Below are 23,377 nucleotides of genomic sequence, written 5' to 3'. Positions count from 1 at the left end.
AAATGGGAGCTCAATTTCTAATTTTTTGAGAATCATCCATACTGTTTTCCAAAAGGGTTGAACCAGTTGGCGGTTCCCACCAGCAGTGAAGGAGAGTCCCTTTCTCGCCACATCCATGCCAACACTGGTTGCTTTTGTTCTTTTGGCTGTGGGCCAGTCTATGCGGTGTGAGATGATATCTCATTGTTGTTTTGATCTGCATCTCCCTGATGATTAATGATATAGAGCATTTTCTCATGTGCCTTTTAGCTATTCAGATTTCTTCTTTGAGAAAGTTTCTGTTCATTTCATCACCCCATTTTTTGATAGGGTTGGATGTTTTCTTCTTGTGGAGTTCAACCAGTACTTTGTATATCCGTCATATCAATCCCTTATCAGATGGGTATTGGGTGAATATCCTTTCCCATTCTATAGATCATCTTTGTATTTTAGTCACTGTATCTTTTGTGGTGCAGAATCTTCTTAGTTTCCATATTCTAAACATGTAATCAGCACTGCTTTTCCAGCACTGCTATCCAAAATTTTATTGTGAAAAATTAGAATTAGTAGTTAATGTTTAATTATTTTTTGATTGATAGATCAAAGTAGGGGCTAGAGCAACCTCACAGCAGGTAGGGTGTTCGCCTTGCACACGGCTGACCCAGATTTGATTCCTCCACCCTTCTCAGAGAGGCTGGCAAGCTACTGAGAGTATCTCTCCTGCATGGCAAAGCCTGGCAAGCTACCCATGATGTATGTGATATGCCAAAAAAAGTAACAACAAGTCTCACAATTTGTTGTGAGACGTTCCTGGTGCACGCTTGAGCAAATCCATGAACAAGGAAAGGTCAGTGCTACAGTGCTACAAATCAAAGTAGAACACATGGATACAATTTATATCATTTAGAGGCACTTAAATTATTTCAGGTATTGTTAATTTTAATTGGTAAACTTGTGTTCAGTGAAATCGTTTGCTAGTATGCTACTTAAAGGCACAAGGAATGAAAATTCGTATTGCACAATGGTAAATCGTAAACCACCACTAATAGTGTGTTCTATAAAGTTTCATCCTAGAAACTCCAGGGTAGAACTAAATGTTGTAATCTGGTATCTTCTCCTTTTTTTTCTATAACTAGTAACAACATACATTCACCAAAAAATCTGATTTCAAACTTTTTTTCTTTTTTTAAAGATTGCTTTACATTGAAAATATAATTTCCTGAAATACTTCTCTGATCCCAAGCAATACTCTTCAAAGTTTTGTAACCTTTCACTTGTTTTGTCACTCCACCTGTAGCACAGATAAGTCCTAAATATTTTTCTAGAAAAACAAAACCAATATGATCTGTTCTTTGGTTACGCATACACAGAAACACACACACACACACAAACACACATATTATGAAGAATTGGCTCAGGCAATTATAGAGTCTGAGACGTTCAATGAGTTCAGTCTACAAATCTGTGTCCAGGAAAACTAGTATTTCTAATTTGGTCGCTAAAAAAAAATTGCAAATGACAATGAGGTTTTGAAATTTAAATTCCAATGGCATTTAAAGGAATGTTTGTTTTTTTTTTGGTGTGGCTTAAATCGGAAAAACTGTGATAAAGATATCACAGTTACTGAAAACAATAATTCTATGAGACTATAGTATAAAACGAGACATATTTGTATTGTTTGATATAATCATTTTATTCTAATTTCCTCTCTACTGAGACATAATGGATTATGAAAGATAATTTGATATCATGGTCATATTAAGATAGATACTCATTTCATGGTGGAGAAAACAAGTTTGCCTCAGTTTTTAAAACTCAAAATGGCATCTGAAGTAGTAAAAAACGTTAATTCAATAAAGGTATATTTAAAAATAATTACTATAAACTTTTGTAATTATTAGAGGAGGATGCAACTGATAATTGAAATAACAAAATATTCTTTACAAGATGAAGTCTTACCCTAGGTTAAAAATTTTCCACGAAATTAGGTTATAATATATGATCTTCAATTTCGATTAGTGTCTTAGTCTTTGTATTTTCATCTAAACATTTAAAAACTAAAGATAACAATGTAGAATGCTTTCTTTGAATTTCAAACTACAGATTGCTCTCAACGACTGTAGTTCCTAAAAAATAATCTGAGTTATTCAAATAGAGCACTCCAAAGTCACCAGTATTTTTATCAAGTGTAAAATATGATTCTTTGAAGATAGAGAAATAAGAGAAAATTATTTGGAAATAGTTTACACAGTGCCAACATTTGTCTAGCTAAGCTGATTCACAAAGAACTCTCATAGCAGCTGGAAGAATTTCTACAAAAAAATACCTATCACTCAGAATCCCACTGTAGACATGTCTTTTTTTTAAACTAAATATTATTTTTTCTAGTTGTATATAATTAAACTTTATTCATTTAAATGTAGTGATTTATTTATTTTAAATAATAATTGACTTAGATATGAATATTTTTATTAGACTAACATGCATTTTGAGGGCCCGTTGTTCTGGGGGCTTTCCTAGTGATGCTCTCGGGCCTCTACTGTTGATATGCAGGTCAGTATTTAATGCCAGCACCCAAGAATGCATTATTGATCAGGCCCTGAAATATCACGGACCACCAGGGTCACCCTGACATGCTTATTTTTTTATTTTTTAGATCTTTTAGTCTCACTGACTAAAATTTTTTAAAAAATTTTTAAAAATTTTATTGATTTACCATGAGATATAGTTACAAGCTTTCATTTTTAAGTTACAATCACACAATGATGAAACACCCATCCCTCCACCAGTGCACATTCCCCACCACCAATATCCCCAGTATACCGCCCCTCCCCCTTTCCCACCCTCCCCCTGCCTCCATGGCAGACAACATTCCCCATACTTGCTCTCTATTTTTGGGCATTTATGATTTGCAATGCAGATACTAAGAGGTTATCATGTTTGGTCCTTTATCAACTTTGGGCACACATCTCCCATCCTGACCAATTCCCCCAACCATCATTTTCTAAGTGATTCTTTCTATATTCCAACTGTCCTCTCCCTGCCTGCTCATGAATCAGGCCTAGCAGTGCTTTTGAGACTTTAGGGCCACACCTGGCAATGCTTCGAATACTATGTGGTGCTGGATATTGAACCAGGGTTAGCTGTATGTGAACATTAGTCCCTGCACCAAGTGTAATGTTTTATAAGATTTTATAAAAATTTAAAAAATATCTAAAGTGGATTTCCCTTATTTCCCTCATTTAAAAAGTTTAATGAGTTATGAATATATTCAATAACATATCAATACTGATTCTATTCAATCAGCGTTACTTAAAATAAATAGAAATTTTTGCCATTGTGTCATTTCAAACTGGAGAGCCCTGTCTTCACTCTTAGGTAAGAACAAGTGACAGATGCGAAGTACTTTGATATAGATAGTGAAGTTCTGGGAGTCAGCTTTCATTATTAAAATTTCTGGATGTATTCTAAATCTGTTAAACATTGCCATTATTAAACATTGTTATACCACCAGCAACACAAAAGTGAAAAGCAAAGATATCAGATACTCAAAAACGTATCACTTCCTAATTATTTTCCTAAATTTTACTTTTATCTATCCTCTGAGAAGTAGCAATATGCACTACAGCTGTAAATACAGACTTAAGCTCTAAATGCTATACAGTGGGTAGTGGCTGAGCATATATATCACTCTCAATTTTGTTATTTGCATCTTGTTGGCATTTTGACAGCAGTCATAGTTGGAGTTTTAAACTCAGCAATTAGCAAATACTATGAAACTGAGCTTGACTGATTCTTTGCTAATGATCTAGACTTAAATAGAACTAGAAAAGATATTCTTAAAATTTTGATTTATATGTTTTCTGTTCTTTTTTGCTCTCCGCCCAATGTTTCTCTGATTTGATGACCATGGGTCACACATTTTAGATGTGCTTTCCCTGGGTCCTACTCCTTTAGTTGTGTTGCTAGCACAACTGTTCTCCAGGCACTGTTCTCTTTAGCTGTGGTCTTCTGAACATTCTGTTGTAACTCTTTTGAAGAGTGGCTGAATAAGTTGCTCAATAATATGCTTGCTAGAGGGTTACACTTCCTGGCTGTAAAATATGCTAACACATTTTAGTTGTGGTACTTGTGAGGGATTGTGGTATTTACCACAACCCTTTCTTGTGCTGCTCACATTGATACTGTGGTACAGGACCTGACTCTGGTATAGCTGCAACTGCTGGCAGACCACTGGAACCAGCTGCAAGGTTTAAAAAATAGAGTTGCCAAAATCATGGCAGTCCAGAAATTGGACTTGTGTTCTCATACTTCTTCTAAGCCACTGAGTCATTCCACCAGGATTTCTGAAGAAAATATTGTTGATTCAACTTAAAACTGTGCTGAATGTAATCATTAAATTGTGAGCAACATGGGCTAGAGAGGGGATATGGTATTAGCTTTGCATGCAACTGCAGGTGCTGAGACACCAGTTCAAATTCCCAGAAGCACATATGAATTTCTGAGCACCACCAGGGGTCATTCCTGAGCAAAGAGCCAGGAATAGCTCCTGAGCACTGCATGATGTGCCCCCCCAACTAAAAAAAAATTGTGAATAGCACAAAAAATAGGCAATGACCTAAGGCACAAGATTATTCTCAATGCAAGAGTAACAGCTAATGTGATTATCTAAAATATTTTCAACTATTGTGCCAAAGTGATAGTAAGTTGTTTACCTTGCATACAGCTGACCTGGGTTCAATTTCAGGAATCTCAGACAGTCCCTCAAGAAATGCCAGCTGTAATTGCTGAGTGCAGAGCCAGGAGTAACCCCTGAGCATTGCCAGATGTGACCCCAAAAGCAAAACTCAAATCAAATAAATAAAATATTTTCAACTCCTGTGAGGAAAGAAGATTCTAACTTTCCATCAAGATAATAAAGCAGCTTTTGGTAGAAATGTGAATGGACTATGCATTGAACTATGGTGCCGTGCCATCCCCTCCCCCTCGGGAGGGAAAGGGTGTCTGTGTCTTCCACCTCCCCCTGCCCCCCCACCCCAGCAGCAGGTGGCTACTGCCTCAGAGCTTATTGGACACTAGGTATAAGTGAGTGGTGACAGGGCAACTGTGTTCTCATGGGTTGGGGGCGGAAACGGCATGTCCTTCTGGCCCTGCTGAGCCCGAGAGTTGCCCCCCACGAGTGGCTCTCTGGCAGGGCCATGGCCCCAGAGGCACACAAACCAATCTCATAACTGCAGCTTTTGGTAGAAATCTTTCCAGACTTAATTGGTAAAATATCAGAAATCCAAAAGCATATAGTCTTCATATAGAAAACAAATTATTTCACAATGCATAATCAGCAGGTCTGATTGTTGGGAGGAAAATTCCAAATAATAATGGTACATCATTTGTTGAAATAATGAATATAATCAAAGTAGAGAGAGAGAAAGAGTTAAGTAGAAATCATCTGCCTCACAGGCATCGGGAGAGGTGAGATGGGGGTATATTGGGGTTCTTGGTGGTAGAAAATATGCACTGTTGAAGGGATGGGTGTTTGATCATTGTATGACCGAGACTTAAACCTAAAAGCTTTGTAACTGTTCTCATGGTGATTCAATAAATAAATTACTTAAAATAAAAAGATAATAAAACTGTACTCAATGTCTGTACTCAAACTAGAAACAGGTGTAGATTCTGGACGGATAATTCACAAAGAGATTTCTGCTTTTAGATATCACATTAACCTCTGTATACTAACATCTTAAGGAAATGTAGCTCATATTAAACAATAATTAATTATAGTTGAATTTGTCACTGTCACTGTCCTCCCATTGTTCATCTATTTGCTCGAGCGGGCCCAGTAACATTGTGAGACTTGTTACTGTGTTTGGCATATCGACTACATCACAGGTAGCTTGTCATGCTTTGCCGTGCGGGTGAGATACTCTCGGTAGCTTTCCAGGCTCTCCGAGAGGGGCAGAGGAATTGAACTCGGGTCGGCCATGTTGGCTGCATACAAGGTAAATGCCCTACCTGCTGTACTATTGCTCCAGTCCAGTTGAATTTGTAAAATGTTAAATAATTAGAGTATTCATATAAAATATCTTCATTTTGGATATATAGACTGCTTATTACTAAATTAATGTATATCATTTAAATTTGATCTTATTTATAAAATTTTTATACTTACCAATGTGATTTGTTTTTAGAGAAACATGCATTTTTTTCAAAATAAGAATGGCTTTGAATTTTTCAGTTGAGAGACATAGGGCGCATTTTAATGCCTCAAATGATTTAGATATTTTATTTAACAAAAACATATTCCAATGTCTCCTTTCTTACCTGTGCATTATAATGCTAAACGAATAAATAATATTTGACATTTCCTATTGTTCCATAGTATGTTTTGCCCTGAAACTTATTTCACATTCCATCAGTCCCATTCAGATTGATGGAGTGCAATCATTTAGCACTTCTCTTACTTTCTTCTCTTTTATGTTTTGGGATATTTAGGTTTTATTTTTTCCTAAAAGCCTGAAAAAAACCCTCAAAGCTGGAAATTTCTTCATGATCAATAATAGATGATCATCTAGTTAAATCTGTTTTAAGGGTAGAACAGATTAATAAGGAAAATCTATTACTAAATTGAGAGGAATACTCTTAGATATTTCTTCCCAGATATACAAATTCAACAATTTTCTTCCATATTTCCATCTTAAGATAGTAAGATGTCGCGCGGCCGTGAATGCGGCTGCGTGCTTCCGGGAGCTGGGTTTTATAGTCTCTGGGTCTTGGCCGTTGATGGGATTAAACGGCCCCAGTTGGTAGTTGTGACCCCTGCCTACTGGAATATGGAGGATCTGGGTGGAGATGCTCAGCCCTGAAGGTGCCATCAGGCTGCTGATGTACTCACCTCACAGGTACAGACTGACCTGCTGGCAGCACCATACCCCCACCTCTCATATTTTATAAGAAGTCTTTTCCTTTGTTTTCTGTTGATGTTGTATTTTTTCTTGATATTACAATTTTGATATTTTTCTATCTGTTATAGAAATTTAATGGTTGAAGAGACATTTTTATTATAATGATTATCACTTGTTCATTTAATCCAAATTCTTGTGGTTTTTACTGTGTCAATTATATTGGCACAGTAAAAAACCATATGTGTTAGAATACTTCTAGCATGATTTGGGATTAGCATTAGACTTACTTTATGCAACATTTTTAAAGATAGAATTAAAATAGTAACCATTACTTCAGAACGATGATGTGATTAGATGTAATGATAAATAAATGTACTGACAAACAGAGGATCAGGAAGTTTCCAAATTCTCCATGCTTTGTGTCCAGATTTTCTTTCTGAGTGCTCAGCTTCTTAATCAACAGTGATTAGAGGCCCATTCCTAGCTGCAGACTCCAGAATAGTTGTTGCACGTATAACACTTGAACAGATATCTCGAGGCACCTTCCTTTCATAGCCCCATTTTAGTGACTGGCTGTGCCAGGATTCTCTGACACATTGGTTGACCACCCTCATTCTAATCCTCCAATTTATTTCTACAGCCTCCATTTGCTCAGTCCTTTCTGTAAATGTGCAAGATTCAATTTCTATATCAATTGCTTAGTCATAGCTCCCGGTCAGTCTGCTTACTGACCAGCTTCTGGTTCCATTCTTTATGCTGAAACTTGTTCTGAAGTCTTTCCCTTTCCCATTTGTCTTTTTTCATGAATTACTATGATATTTAAAAAAAATTAAGACTTACCCTTGACATAAATAAATTTGATTTTCATTGTTGGCACAAAGTCTAGATTAATTGTTCCAAAGTTATTTTGTGTTCTCTGGAGCCAGAGTGATAGGACAGTGGTTATGGTGTTTTCCTTGCAATAAGGCTGATACAGGTTCAATCCCTGGCACCCCATATGGCCCAGAGCCCAGGTGTGAGTGATGTGTGATACTGGCATGACGGGGTTGAGATCTGAGGTTGGGTAAACTATACACATGGAATTTGATCATGGCTGATTGTAAAGTTGGGTGCTATGAATGACTTTGCAAATTACAGTATCTCAATAAAAATAATTGAAAAAAAAAGTTATTTTGTGTTCTCTTTCTAGTGTTGTCTAAGTTAACTGAGGTTGTAGTAATATCTTAGCTGCTAATTTTCATTTTTTTCTTTTAAAGTTTTGGGTCACACTCAGTGATACTCAGTGGCTCAGTATACATCTGGCTCTGCTTCTGGAATAACTACTGGTGGGGTTCAGGGGACCATATGAAATGTGAGGTCAGCCATGTGCAAGGCAAGCGCCTTACTCACTGAACTATTTCTACAGCCCCTTAGCTGCTATTTTTTATTTTTATTTTTTTAAATTAAATTTTTTTTTATGTAGGAGTACTGCTATTTATTCAGCCACTGGTTAGCTGATTGAATTGGGCATGAACTCCACCTTACCTTTTTTTTCATAATTTTATTTATTTATTTATTTATTTTTCGTCTTATATTTATCTATTGAATAAAAGTTACAAAGCTTTCAGGTTTAAGTCTCAGTCACACCATGATCAAACACCTTTCCCTTCACCAGTAATCATTTTTCACCACAAAACACCCCAATATACCCCCCTCCCACCCCTCCCAATGCCTGTGGAGCAGATGATTTCTACTAAACTCTTCTCTATATTGATTACATTCATTATTTTGACAAAAGGTACAACATTATTGTTCAGAATTTCCCCCTCCCCAACAATCAGAATTGTTGAAAATGCATTGTGAAATACTTTGTTTTCTATAGTTGGTTGTGAGAATTATATAATGATTGTAGATTTCTGCAAAGAACCAGATAATTACAAGATTGGCTTCTGTGTGTCTGGTGTTATAGCTGTGCTGGAGAGCCGCTCATGGGGGGCAACTCGTGACCTTGGTAGGGTGTGAAGGACTAGCTGGTACTGCCCCCCTTCCCATGAGACTGCAGTTGCCCTGTCACCGCTGGCTCATACCTGGCTTTCCAATAAGCTCTGAGGCAGTGGCCACCTTGCTGCTGGGGGCGGGGGGGGGAAGGCAGAAGAGAACAACACCCTTTCCCTCCCGGGGAGGCATGGCGCCGTAGTTTAACCATGGTTTGTTCACCTTTCTGCCGCAATCTGCCGGGCTCTGTTAGCTGCTATTTTTAAAAGGTCTATTATGCTAGAGAGGTCATATGAGATCACTTGAATTGTACTACGTCCTTATTGTGGTATAATAGATAAGTTACTTTGAATTATTATTATTATTATTATTATTATTATTATTATTCACAGTTGAAGTGTGGAAAGGGGAGTGTGGAAAGGTTGGACTGCAGCTGAATCTCACAAAGACAATGTTCATGGAACAAAACCTTGTTCCTGTTCCATTCGCTCTCAATGGAATGAACATCTACGAATGCAGCAGTTATGTGTTCCTAGGTCAAGAACTCAACATGACAAAAGACTTGCACCTGAGTTGCACAGGAGGAAGAGAGCAGCATGGAATGCCTTCAAGAGCATTGAAGAAATAGCTAAGAGGACGATGAACCTCAGGCTCTGGGCACATCTCTTCAACTCCACCATTCTTCCTTCATTAACATACGCCTCAGAGACCTGGGTCCTACAAAAACAGGATGAGAATGCTATTCCTCTCCCAAAGAGGAATCGAAAGAACTATGCTTGGAGTATCACACTTCACTCAACTGAGAGAAGGAATCCAGAGTTCTGACATCTGTTGACAATTGAGTATCAGGGATGCTGTCTCATTTGCCAAGGTGCTGAAAATCAGATGTGCTGGACACATAATGCGATTTGGAGACGACCGCTGGACTAGAGCCATTACTGACTAGATTCCAGGTGACGTCAAAAGATCACGTGGCCGCCCACCTAAGAGATGGTCAGACTACTTTGTCAAGACCCTTAATGAATGGTTTGAGTCTCTTTGTGTTCCTGAAACAAGCAGATGACATTGGGCTACACTAGCACATGACAGGGATGAATGGAGACGTTACTGACACCTGCTCGAGCAAATCGATGAGTAATGGGATGTCAAGTGATCAAGTGATTATTATTATTATTATTTATTATTCTTTGGCCACACTCACAGTGCTCAGTACTTACTCCTTTGCCCTGCACTCAGGCATTACTGCTGGTGGGCTAGGGGAATCATATGGGATGCCAGAAATCGAACCTAGGTCAGCAAGGTAAGCACACTAACCACTGTAGCATTACTCTGGCTTACTCTGAGTTTTTAATAAGTGTAAGCATTGTATGGATTGGATTTTCATTATATTACATTCATTATTTCGACAAACAATGCACCATTAGTATTTGGAATTTTCCCCCAACAATCAGACCTGCTGAAAAGGCATCGTTAAATAATTTGTTTTCTATTGCTGTTTATGAAGAGCATATTATGTCGCACAGCTGCGATGAATGTCTGACATATTACTAATTAAGTCTAGAGGGATTTCTGCCAAAGCTGCTGGGTTCTGAATTGGGTCCATGTGCCTCTGGAGCCATGGCCGTGCCAGAGAGCCGCTCTGTAAGAGATGTGGGAGGGAACTTGTGGTCTTGTGGTGGGGCGTGAAGGATGGGCTGGTTCCACCTCCCATCCCATGAGGCTGCAGTTGTCCTGTCACCTTTGGCTCATACCTGGCTGTCCAATAGGCTCTAAGGTGGCAGCCACTGTGCCACGGCAGCAGGGGTTGAGGGAAGGTGGAAGGGACAAACACCCTTTCCCACCTGATGGGGCACAGTGTCATAGCTTAATGCAAAGTCTAATCATATTTCTGCCAAAAGCTGCTGGGTTCCGAATTGGGTCTGTGTGCCTCTGGGTCCATGGTCGTGCTGGAGAGCTGCTTGTGGCAGGCAACTTATGGTCTCCCTACTTCTTTAATTGAACCATGATCAGGTCAATTTTGGTCACATATATTAGTTGAAACAGTAATGATGTGAAGACTAGCTTCACAAAACACCAGAATGAAGACATGATCTGTACAATGTACAGACCTATGGTGATTTAAAGTTGATCCTTAAATCAACATATTTTAAGAGAGGAATCCATATGAGAGCCAGGATTAAGCTGAGCTGTATGATAGCTATGAAAGATGATAGGCAGATAATTTACTAGTTTTTGTTTTCTAAATCCTAGAATCATTTTTTTAAAAAAAAATTGGGTTATACTTAGTGATGCTTAGGGGTTGGTCCTGTCTCTGCACTCAGGAATTACTCCTGGTGTTGCTGAGTGGCCCTTATAGGATGCCGGGGATCAAACCTGGGTGGGTTGTATGCAAGGGAATTGCCCTATCCACTGTACTATTGCTCCAGTTCCTAAATTCTAGAACCTTTACCCTGTACCCTTTTATACAGTCTGGACACTTCTTTCTCCATCTCTGAGGATTGCCAGTGCCGTACTTAAATCTGTTTCTCTGAGAATATTTTTTTAAAAGATTGCATACGGCATTTTAATGGTACTTCTCTTCAAAGTGAATGTGGAGTTTTAGATCATTGCTAGGAATTCTAGAATATATCATCCTTAAGAAGAATTTTGATTGTAGTGAAGATTATTTTATTTGTGTGCTTGTCTGCTTTGTTTTGGAGGTACTGCTGGTGATTCTTAGAGGTAACTTTGTGCTTACTGATCATTTGAGGTAGGGACCAAATGCTGTTGGGGATGAAACCAGCACGTGCATGTGCCTTACCCCCTATACTATCTTTGGGCCCTACTTGCCCAAAATATATTAATTTGAAAAAGGTAAGATATTTCCATATTGCATGGTTCCTGTGAGAATCTTTTTTTTTTTTTTTTGCTTTTTGGGTCACACCCGGTGATGCACAGGAGTTACTCCTGGTTCATGCACTCAGGAATCACTCCTGGCAGTGCTTGGGGGACCATATGGGATGCTGGGAATTGAACCTGGGTCGACCGCGTGCAAGGCAAATGCCCTACTCACTGTGCTATTGCTCCAGCCCTTTCTGTGAGAATCTTAATAATTATAAAGCACATTTTAATTAGTAGTTATTAGTTATTTGAGCCTTATATATTCTACTGTTAGTAATAAAAGAGATGTAAAATTTTACTTTGTTAATGGGGAAGTTGGAATCATGATTCTAGATGGAGAAATACTGTTTAAATTTTGAAATAAAGTTTAATTGATCAACAATAAGAGGAAAATGGGCCAAAGAGATACTACAGGAGGCAATGTACTTGCATTGAATTCTTTGCCTATGTATGGTACCCTGAGCACTGCTTAGAGGTCACTCATGCACAGAGCCAGGAATAACCCTTGGGGACTCTTGGGATATGGTCCAAACCTTCCATCCTAGCATCTCCCAAAGGGAAAATTATATGACGATCACTATCATCCTGTTGTTCATCGATTGCCTCAAGCAGTCACCAGAAACGTCTCCTTCACCCTAGCCCTGAGATTTTAAAAAGTGCCACATTCAAGGCTATTTCAGGGTTAGGAGAATGAGACCCATCATTGTTACTGGAATTTGGCATATTGGGTACACCACAGGAACTTTGCCAGACTCTACCATGTAGGCAGGTTACAATTGGTAGCCTGCCAGTTGTCCAAAGTAAGAATGAGATAATAAGATGTCACATTTGTGGCTGTGCTCTTCCAGGAGCTGGGTTTTTTCTTTTTTTTTTCTTTTTAATTTTTATTAGTGAAATACCATGAGGTACAGTAGTAGATTTACAAATTTTTGTGCTTGAGTTTCGATTACAATGATCAAATACCCATCCCTCCACCAGTGCCCATTTTCCACCACCATGGATAATATCCCTCCCACCCCCATCCCTCCCATCTTACCCTGCCTTTGTGGCAGGGCAATCCCTTGTGTTCTCTCTCTCTCCTTTTGGGTGTTGTGGTCTGCAAAAGAGGCTTTGAGTGGCAAACATGTTCAGTCCATAGTCTACATTCGACATGCATCTCCCGTCCTGGGAGGATCCTCCAAACACCCTTTATTTGGTGCTCCCTTCTCTATCGGAGCTGCCCTTTCCCCTAGAATACCCGGCTGGCCTCTAAGTTATGGAGTAATCCTCCTGGTGCTGATCTCAGCTATTCTTGGATATTAATCTTATATTTTGTTACTTTATATCCCCCAGATGAATGCAATCTTTCTATGTCTAGCCCTCTCTTTCTGACTCATTTCACTTAGCATGATACTTTCTATGTTGTACCACTTGTATGTAAATTTCATGACTTCATCTTTTCTAACAGCTACATAGTACTCCATTCTGTAGATGTACCAAAGTTTCTTTAACCAGTCATCTGTTCTTGGGCACTCAGGTTTCTTCCAGTTTCTGGCTATTGTAAAGAGTGCTGCAATGAACAAACAAGTGCAGATGTCACTTCGACTATACAGTTTTGCCTCTCTGGGATATATTCCCAGGAGTGGTATTGCTGGGTCAAATGGGAGCTCAATTTCTAATTTTTTGAGAATCATCCATACTGTTTTCGAAAAGGACTGAACCAGTCGGCATTCCCACCAACAGTGAAGGAGTGTCCCTTTCTTGCCACATCTGCGCCAGCATCAGTTGCTTTTGTTCTTTTGAATGTGGGCCAGTCTCTGAGGTGTGAGATGGTATCTCATTGCGGTTTTGATCTGCATCTTCCTGATGATTAATGATGTAGAGCATTTTCTCCTGTGCGTTTTTGCCATTCTGATTTCTTCTTTGAGAAAGTTTCTGTTCATTTCATTGCCCCATTTTTGATGGGGTTGGATGTTTTCTTCTTGTGAAGTTCAACCAGTACTTTGTATATCCTTGATATCAACCCCTTGTCAGATGTGTATTCGGCGAATATCCTTTCCCATTCTGTAGACTGAATTAACATTGTTCAAATGACAATACTACCGAAAGCATTGTATAAATTCAATGCAATCCCTATAAGGATATCCATGACATTCTTCAAAGAAATGGAGCAAATACTCCTGAAATTTATATGGAATAATAAGCCCCCACGAATAGCTAAAGCAATTCTTGGGAAAAATAAAATGGGAGGAATCAACCTCCCTAACTTCAAACTCTACTACAAAGCAGTAATAATTAAAACAGAATGGTACTGGAACAAAGGTAGAATTGCAGACCAATGGAACAGGGTTGAATACACTGACATCTCCCCTCAATCATATGATCATCTAATCTTTGATAAAGGTGCAAGAAATGTGAAGTGGAGTAAGGAAAGCCTCTTTAACAAATTGTGCTGGCATCCCTGGATGGCTACATGCAAAAAAATGGGCTCAGAACTCTGCCTAACACCATGTACAAAAGTAAGATAAAAATGGATTAAAGACCTCAATATCAGACCAGAAACCATAAGGTACATTGAAGACAAAGTTGGCAAAACCCTCCATGACATTGAAGCTAATGGTATTTTCAAAGATGCCATGTCACTGGCCGAGCAAGTGAAAACAGAGATAGATAAATGGGACTATCTTAAACTAAGAAGCTTCTGCACCTCAAAAGAAACAGTGACCAAAATACAAAGACAGTCTACAGTATGGGAAAGGAGCTGGGTTTTTATAGTCTCTGGGTCTTGGTTGTTGATGGGATTACATAGCGCTGTGGGGTGGTGGAGGCAGTTGGTGGGTGTGACCCCTGCCTACTGGAAGATGGAAGATCTGGGTGGCGGATGCTCAACCCCGATCCGAGCAGGCTTGAAGATCTCAGCCCTGGGACCCGCATGCCTTCTTTCCTCTGCTGATACCTTCATGCGTGTGGAGAGTAGTCTCAGCATGGTTGTGGCTGGTTCTGGAGGTCTTCAGCTCCGGGGCTCTGCTGGGGAGGAGAAGGAAACTCAACCCGGCCCCCTCCAAGGGGCCCCGGCAAGGACAGCCAGGCGCGGGGGCAGGAAACAATAATTAAATTATGACAATAATTTAAATTGATATTAATAATTAAATTATGACAATATTTTAAATTGATATTTATAATCAAATTTATAATTAAAATTGGGCACTTTCTAAATATCAGACATGGACAGATGTTGATAAATTTGTAAAATGTTTAGTTTTGTTTTGTTGCCATACTTGACTGCGTTCAGCAATCACTGCCAGCTTGGTACTTGGAAATCTCTCCTGAAAGTGCTGGGGGACCATGTGGTACCCCTATTCCCAACGTTAAAACATGTGCTCCTACCTTTAAGCTGTCTCCCTAGCCCTTGTTATATATTCTTAATGGATTATTATGTAGTTATTGAAATATTTATAAAGACTTCATATTGACACAAGAAAGTCTTTAAATATTGTCAGAAAGTAACCCCATAATACTCTGTATTAGATGCATTAAAAATTTGAATGGAATATCATTAGTAGTGGGTTCACAATTTAATTTTTCTTGTTTACTACAACTCCCCACTGCCCTGTTTTCTAAATTTTGTTACCTTTACAATAAGCTTTATTTGACAAATGGTGAACTGCTATTGAAAATGACATTCTGATATTTATTCATGGGTGTGAATCCCAAAATGAAATTATAGGGAAGCTAATAAATTGCTTTTTATTTCACTGATAAAACTGAAGAGGTATGTGAATAAACCCTTTGTCTTAAATTGTGGGCATACATTTCTTCCTTCTTATCTAAAATTATTGGTAGGTATAAAGGTGTTGACACCAGCACAGCATTTCATTTTCTACAGAGGAGTGCATACAATATTTGTATATTATATATCATTCCTTTGAAATCAGTTTATGATAAGGGAGTAGAACTTTTCCACAAGGCTGCTTCTTTCTGTTTAAAGGGGTATCTTTTCATTGGAATGTAGTAATGGCTATAGTACTTTAGCAAATAGCTATAAAACATGAAAACGTCCTCCTTCCTTGTATTAATCCATCAGGAAGCTTTCAGGGATCCTTCCTGTTTGAAATATTCATAGGTAGAAAATGTCCTGAATGCCCTACAGAATATGCGCAGAGCCAGGCAGATGATTGATAGTGAAGTTCTGTTCTGAGTCACTCACAGTATGTAATTCTATTTGTCTTGCCAAGTACGGGAGAGCAGGCAACTCATAAAAGGTAAAGGTAAGAGACCCTGTATTTTCTTACATTTAAGAAAGAACCTGGTGTCTCCACTTCACCATACTCCACTGAGTATAGCAAAATTATATTAAATAAAGTATAAGGTAGGTAAGCTATTCTTTGTAGACAGGTATAAAGTTTTATTAAGCAGAAATAATTTATTATATTGAACATTTTACTCTTTGGTATATATTTGCTTGCCTGGGTGTTCCTTAAGTAAATAGTATTTAAATATTGTCTAATTGAAAAAGCAGAATCACGTAGGTGTCTAGTATAGGTAAGGTATTTAGAAAACATTCAATACACCCCTTAATTAGAAAAGTTAGTTTCTCCTAGTATTTCTTTGTTTGGGGGCCACACCTGGCAATGCTCAGGGGTTACTCTAGCTCTGTACTCAGGAATTACTTTTGACAGTGCTTGAGGATCCATTTGGGATGCTGGGGATTGAACCCTGATCCGCCATGTGCTACTACCCACCCACTCTGCTACTGCTTTGGCCCCTCTCCTGGTACTTTTTACTTAAGTGTTTTTAAGATATTTGGTTTTCTGTTAAAATTGATATTAAAACTGAAATTCTTTTTTTATTATTTATTCACTTAAATTAAGGAAACAAAGTTTTACATCCCATGGAGCTGAGGTGATAGTTCTAAATTATTGGAACTTGGGGCTCACTCCTGAAGGTGCTGGGGGGAGCATGCAGTACCCAGGTTTGTTTTTTTTAATTTATTTATTTATTGAATCACTGCGGGAAAAGTTACAAAGCTTTCAGGTTTAGGTCTCAGTCATGCAAATATCAAACACATTTCCCTTTACCAATACTTATTTTTTACCATGAAGAACCCCAATGAAACCCCACCCCCCACCCCTCCCAGTCCCTGTGAGGCAGATGAATTCTAGTTAGCACTCTATCTGCTTTGATTAGATTCATTGTTTCAATAAAGGATTCACCATTATTATTTAGAGTTTACCCCCCCACCCCCCAAATCAGACATGCTGAAAAAGCATTGTGAAGTGATTTGCTTTCTACAGCTGGGTTCAAGAATTAAATGTTGGTTTTGGATTCCTGCTATTTTACTTATTAACCCTGGAAGTATTTCTACTGAAAGTCAGATAATTAAGAAATTGGTTTCTGTGCTCTGGAGTCGTGGCCGTGGCGGAGAGCCGCTCGTGGGGGGCAACTGGTGGCCTCGGTAGGGCGTGAAGGGCAGACCGAGACGCCCCCCTTCCCATGAGGTTTTAGTCGCCCCCACACCCCCAGCTCATACCTGCTGTCCACAAGGCTCCCATGCGGCTGCCATCTTTCTTTCCAGAGAGGAGAGGGCGAATGGTACCCAGGTTTTAACCCATTGTTCTGCCTGTGGTGCTAGTTCAATGGACAGAGGGCATGTGTATCATGCAGGTAATCTGGGTTCGACCTCTGATACTGCATGTTCTTTCTGAGGACTGCTAAAAATGACCCCCAAGCATATATCTGGAAGCACCCTTGATGGCAGAGTGTGGCTTCCTTCCAAAATCCTATACAAAAATACATAAATTTAGGCACCATACTGAATAGTATATGTCTAAAGTATTTAAGTTACACTTTTATTTGAGTTCTCTTTGTATTTTATGTTTTGGCATATTATCTTTATTTTGCATGAAAAATAAAGATACCTTTCAATCTTTGAGATTAATAGTAAATTTATAAAGAAATTTGCCCACTAGGCAATGAACAAAATTTGCTGACACAGGTCAGCAAAGATGTATACATATATCTAACTTGTTCTGAAAACATCTTGTTGGCTATGAAGTTTTGAGAATATTTGTAGATTTTTCACTAAGAAAATAAAATCTGTTTTTCAAGTAGCATGAAAGCTTAGTGGGATTGAATTTTTTCAAATTAACTTTAAACAAGCAAAAATAAAACTGAAATTATAGAAGCAAGAAAAAATTAGGCTGCTTAAAAACTTCATTTTATGGGGGGCTGGAGTAATAGCACAGCGGGTAGGGCGTTTACCTTGCACGCAGCCAACATGACAAACACAGGTTCGATTCCCAGCACCCCATATGGTCCCCTGAGCACCGCCAGGAGCAATTCCTGAGTGCATGAGCCAGGAGTAACCCCTGAACATCGCCAGGTATGACCCAAAAAGCAAAAATAAACAAACAAACAAACAAAAAAACCCCTTCATTTTACAATTAGAATTATTTAGAAAATGCATTTATTTTAATTTTAGGTTATTATTTTTTTATAATACTGAGGGTCTCAGATGTGTTATGCATGTGCTCTACCACTGAGTAACACCTATGTCCTCTAAAATAGTTTTATTAAGTTAAATTTTTAATATTTAGGAAACATTATATTAGTACAAATTATTTTTTCCCCCTCTTTTAAATCAGGGACATATTTTTAGTTGTTGGGATATGCAGGTCATTTTTAGGTTTCTTTGTTGTTTGTGTTGTTTTACAGAATTTTCTTTTGCCTGAACAAGTCCATTGTTTTTATCAAACTGTAAGGGCTGGAGTGATAGCACAGTGGTAGGGCATCTGCCTTGCATGCGGTCAACCTGGCCGACCTGGGTTCAATTTCTCCACCCCTCTTCGAGAGCCCGGCAAGCTACCGAGAGTATCTTGCCCACACGGCAAAGCCTGGCAAGCCACCCGTGATGTATTTGATATGCCAAACACAGGAACAACAAGTCTTACAATGGAGACGTTACTGGTACCTGCTTGAGCAAATTGATGAACAATGGGAGGACAGTGCTACAGTGCTACAGAAGAACTTCTATAGATATTTAAAAAGAAGTAGAACAAAAAAATTGAGGGAACTCATTTGTTTAGTCACAAATTCTTATATTTTCTTTTCTGTAAGGTTTATTTGCATTTTCTACACAGGTCTTTTGAAAAACACATTTATTTGATTTTTATTGAATCACCGTGATATATAGTTACAAAACTGATCATGGTTGGGTTTCAGTCATACAGTGTTTCACTATATGTTTCATCTCTCCACCATCTTAAATTCCCACCACCGGGCTGGAGCGATAGCACAGCGGGTAGGGCGTCTGCCTTACAAGCGGCCAACATGGCCGATCCGAGTTCGATTCCTCCGCCCCTCTCGGAGAGCCCGGCAAGCTACCGAGAGTATTCGATATGCCAGACACAGTAACAACAATCGACGATCAATGTCCCCAGTTTCAGTTTCACCACCTTCCCCCAGCCTGTCTGGATGATAGGCACTTTCTTTCTTTCCCCCTCTGTCTCTGTCTCTGTCTCTGTCTCTGTCTCTGTCTCTGTCTCTGTTTCTCTCTCTCTCTCTCTCTCTCTCTCTCTCTCTCTCTCTCTCTCTTTCTCTCTCTCTCTCTTTCTCCCCCTTTTGGGGCATATGGTTTGCAATACACGTACTGAGAAGTTATCATGTTTGTTCCTTTACCTGTTTTCAGCACGCAGCTATGCAGCTATTAGGAAAAATCAAGTTAAGTAATTTACGTGTAAGTGGAAGAACCTGGAGAATATCATGCTGAGTGAAATGAGTCAGGAGAGGGATAGACATAGTATGATTGGACTCACTTGTGGGATATAAAAAAAATCATAATATGAAAACAATGCTCAAGGACAATAGAAACAAGAGCCAGGATTGGTCCACACTTGGAAGCCTGCCTCAAGTGCTGAGGGAGAATGTATCTGGGACCATAGAGAAGGGTCTTCTCTGGATAGAGAAGGGACCATATGACAAAGACGGTTGAAAATGATCACTTTGGATAAGATCTCCATAGATTATTAAGTTTATGTTAGAACTTGGGTTGTCATAGTGAAAAAAACCAACAAAAAGTAAGAGAGTGACAGTCCCTATGGAGTTGCATTTTACTGGAAATTGCAGAGAATAACTGCATATTATGGTACACACTTTCATGGAACTAAAGCCTGGGTGCTGAGAGATGGTAATGGTCACAGTAAGGGGTGTTGTGCACACATGCATTGATTCAGAAAAAAGGTTAGGGAAAACATCTCTGAGGTAGTGCTGTTTAATTGTACTCTAATGGATGAGATGAAGCCAGCCATCCATACAAAGAGCCGGGTGGAAAGTATTCTTGGTAAGAGTAAACGAAAAGGCCCTGAGGTTAGTTTAAAGGACAAGAGGAAGAGGCTGAGAGTAGCTAAATCATAGTGAGCCAGAGGGAGAGTGGTGTGAGTTGACATGAAATAAAGAGGAATGGCCAGATTGTGAGGACTTTGTTGGCCTTTGTTGGAGAGTTTACATTTTATTCTAAGGGTGGTACAAAGTTTCCAAAAGACTTTAAGCAGGAGAGGGACATACTCTGATTTAGACTTCACAAGAATCATATTATTATGTAGCAGGATTGATTTTCTGGGGGCTTGTTCAGATTTAAATGGAAAGAAAAAAGTAGGAAGTGATTGCAGTAATTCAGAAAAGGGATGATACTGAGAATAAAATTATGGTAGTGAAGTTGGAGACTAATGGTCTGATTCATGATTTGGAGGAAGTAAAATTGACAGCTCTTGATAGTCGATTTTAGAAAGAGAGGGGAATTGTGATATAAAACAATTTAGCAAAGTTGTATATATTGAAATTTGCACTGACTGGTCTAGATTTAATTTGAAAATATCAAAGAAGATTGCAAAGGGTTTCTAAATGTTCAATCTTTTACTCTTAACTAGAATTTACCAAGTTAATTGAATTTTATATTATCCAAAACTTTGCAAGCAGGCAATAACGATAAGAGTTTATAAGAGCAGGTATGGAAAACAGACAGTATAGGTTGGATCTCAGTTCAGTTGCATGGTAGCTATGTCACCTTGATAAAATTACTTTTTTTTTTTTTGCATCTCTCAATTTCTTTATTTGCAATTGCACTTAATGAATAAGGGCTTGCTTACAAATGCATCAAGTACCAAAAATATTTGTCATTTTGTAGCACATGGAAAACACTCTGTCAGAACTTTTTAAAAAAAATTTCCTTTTTGCAAAATGGGCAGGTCAGAGAGTCATTCTGGGTATCCAAAAACAAGAAAAAGAAATCATTCCAGCTATCTGGATATTTGAATTTTACTGGGGTGCTAGATAATTATCTTTTCTACCCTGTTTTAGTTTTATATTACTCATATTTTCTATAATGAATACCTGTCTTTAAAATATTTTGCTTACATAGGAAATTGAAACTCTATATATCTATTTTTATTTGTAACCGTTATATTTCTACTGACAACTTAAGCCTTGATTGAAGTGTTTTATATGCTAGTAGGATTTCTTGACAGTATACATTGGTCATCTGCCATATGAATCACCTTAGAGCAATACTTGAGTTCTCTTTGGTTGTTTTATTAAGTGATACTTTTCTGGACAATATTATATCCTTAGCACGGTATGAGCTGACAAGACAGATTTAAAGGTGGGGGATCAGTGCTGCTTTGATTATTGATGCTGCCACATGGGAGGTTCTGGCAAGAGAGTGGGTCATTTCTGTCTGCCTCTATGGCTGGCCCTCCAAGGGGTACTCAGGAGCAGGAGCCTTATCAGTGGGAGGCAGTCTCGTTACTGCTGCAGCCATCATCAATTAAAACTTGTCCTTGGCAAGGATAGTTCTTCTTTACTTCATTTTGCTTGGAGTGCAAGTGTCAGTTCTTAAAGAATAACTAGATTTAGTCACTATTTCTTGTGGTCGGTGGAGGAATAAACAGAAATAGTACTTGTCTTTACAGTAACAGCAATGAACACTTATTGAGGACTTATGAGGCTTCTTACCAACTTTATGTATTTATTTTTTAGGATTATTGAAAAAGTTTCTTATGAAGATAAGCAAGTAGCACAATTTTGCCTTATTTTTTTTTTTTACATTTGTATAGCTTTCATTTCTCCTTACTTTGCACCTAAGAACTCAGAGAGAGTTCTCAGCATGCCACTGGAGAAGTCAGATTGGGTTTTGAACTGAGTAAGGGCGTGACAGGAGGATAAATAAATGTATGTAGTAGGAGGTACTATGTGAATCTATTGCCATCTGTGAAGTTGCTTGTAAGCAGCCCCCCTTGTAATGTGCAAAGCAATCAAACGATTTGACTTTACTATCCCAACTCGGACTTCGGCTTTTGAGATGCTTTAAGATGAGCATCACAGCAAAGTCAAGACTGTATGTCATTTGGGAATATTCTTTGCATCAAGAATCCAGGTGTGACATTTTTTTCTGTGAAATTAAGGCTTTAAGGCCCTGGGTATATTTACCATGGTTATTTAGATAAATGAAACGCTGAGAAGGTTGCGTGATCAAAATGGGTTCATGGGTTCAATGGTCAGGATTCAAAGAGAAAAAAAATTGATGATACATAGAGATGTGCAGTAAATAAACAGAGATATAGAGAATTGCAAGTGTTTAGGGGAATGAGAATATATTTCTCATTTGTATTTTGTTTACATAGCGCCAGGGGCAGTTGGTGGCTGTGACACCTAACTACTGGAAGATGGGGGATCTGGGTGGAGGAGGCCCAGTCCCGATCCAAGCAGCCAGGTACAGCCAACGCATCAACGGCCAAGATTCAGAAACTATAAAACCAAGCTTTCTGAAGAGAACAACACAGAGTCTCCTGCTCCCATGCCTGTCAGTCCTCACCAGGGCTCATTGGAGGGGCGCAGATTGAGTTTCCCTCTCCACCCCGAGCAGAGCCCTGGCAGCTAAAGACCTCCAGAACCCAGCCACAACCATGCTTAGGACCACTCTTCACATACTCTGACAAGCCTCACGCATGAAGGTACCGGCAGAGGAACCCAGGTGTTCAGGATGCGGGGCTGAGATCTCCAAGTCTGCTCAGATTGGACTGGGCATCCTTCACCCAGATCCCCCATCTTCCAATAGCTAGACAGTTACACCCACCAACTGCCCCCGGTGCCATGTAATCCCATCAATGGCCAAGATCCAGAGACTGCCACACGACCTCTTATTGTCTAGTTCTCACTCTTGGAGAACCCGGCTGGCTACTGAGAGTATCTTGCCCACATGGCAGAGTCTGGCAAGCTCCCCGTGGCATAGTCATTATGCCAAAACCCAGTATCAATGATGGGTCTCGTTCCTCTGACCCTGAAAGAGCCTCCAATGTGGCACTTGCTAAAATCTCAGGGCTAGGACAAATAGAGACATTACTGGTGCTTGCTCAAAGAAATCAATGAATAACGGGATGACAGTGACAGTGACAGTGATTATTTTATGTTTCGCTAGCCCCCAGAGCTTTGTTTAAAGGAGGTTCCTTAAAAGAACTCTACTAGATTTTTGTGTTGCTTAGTAACTATATAAGCTAAAGGATTTTGAATGTTAGGATAGGCAGAAAAAAATAAAAGCAGTAGGGCTTAATGGGGTAGTTAGCACACATTTTTTTTCTTTGACTATAGCCTTTTTTTTTCTTTTATCTCCT

Source organism: Sorex fumeus, unplaced genomic scaffold, assembly GCF_029834395.1.
Source record: "Sorex fumeus unplaced genomic scaffold, SorFum_2.1 ptg000037l, whole genome shotgun sequence".
NCBI lineage: Eukaryota > Metazoa > Chordata > Mammalia > Eulipotyphla > Soricidae > Sorex > Sorex fumeus.
This window is presented reverse-complemented; position numbering follows the sequence as displayed.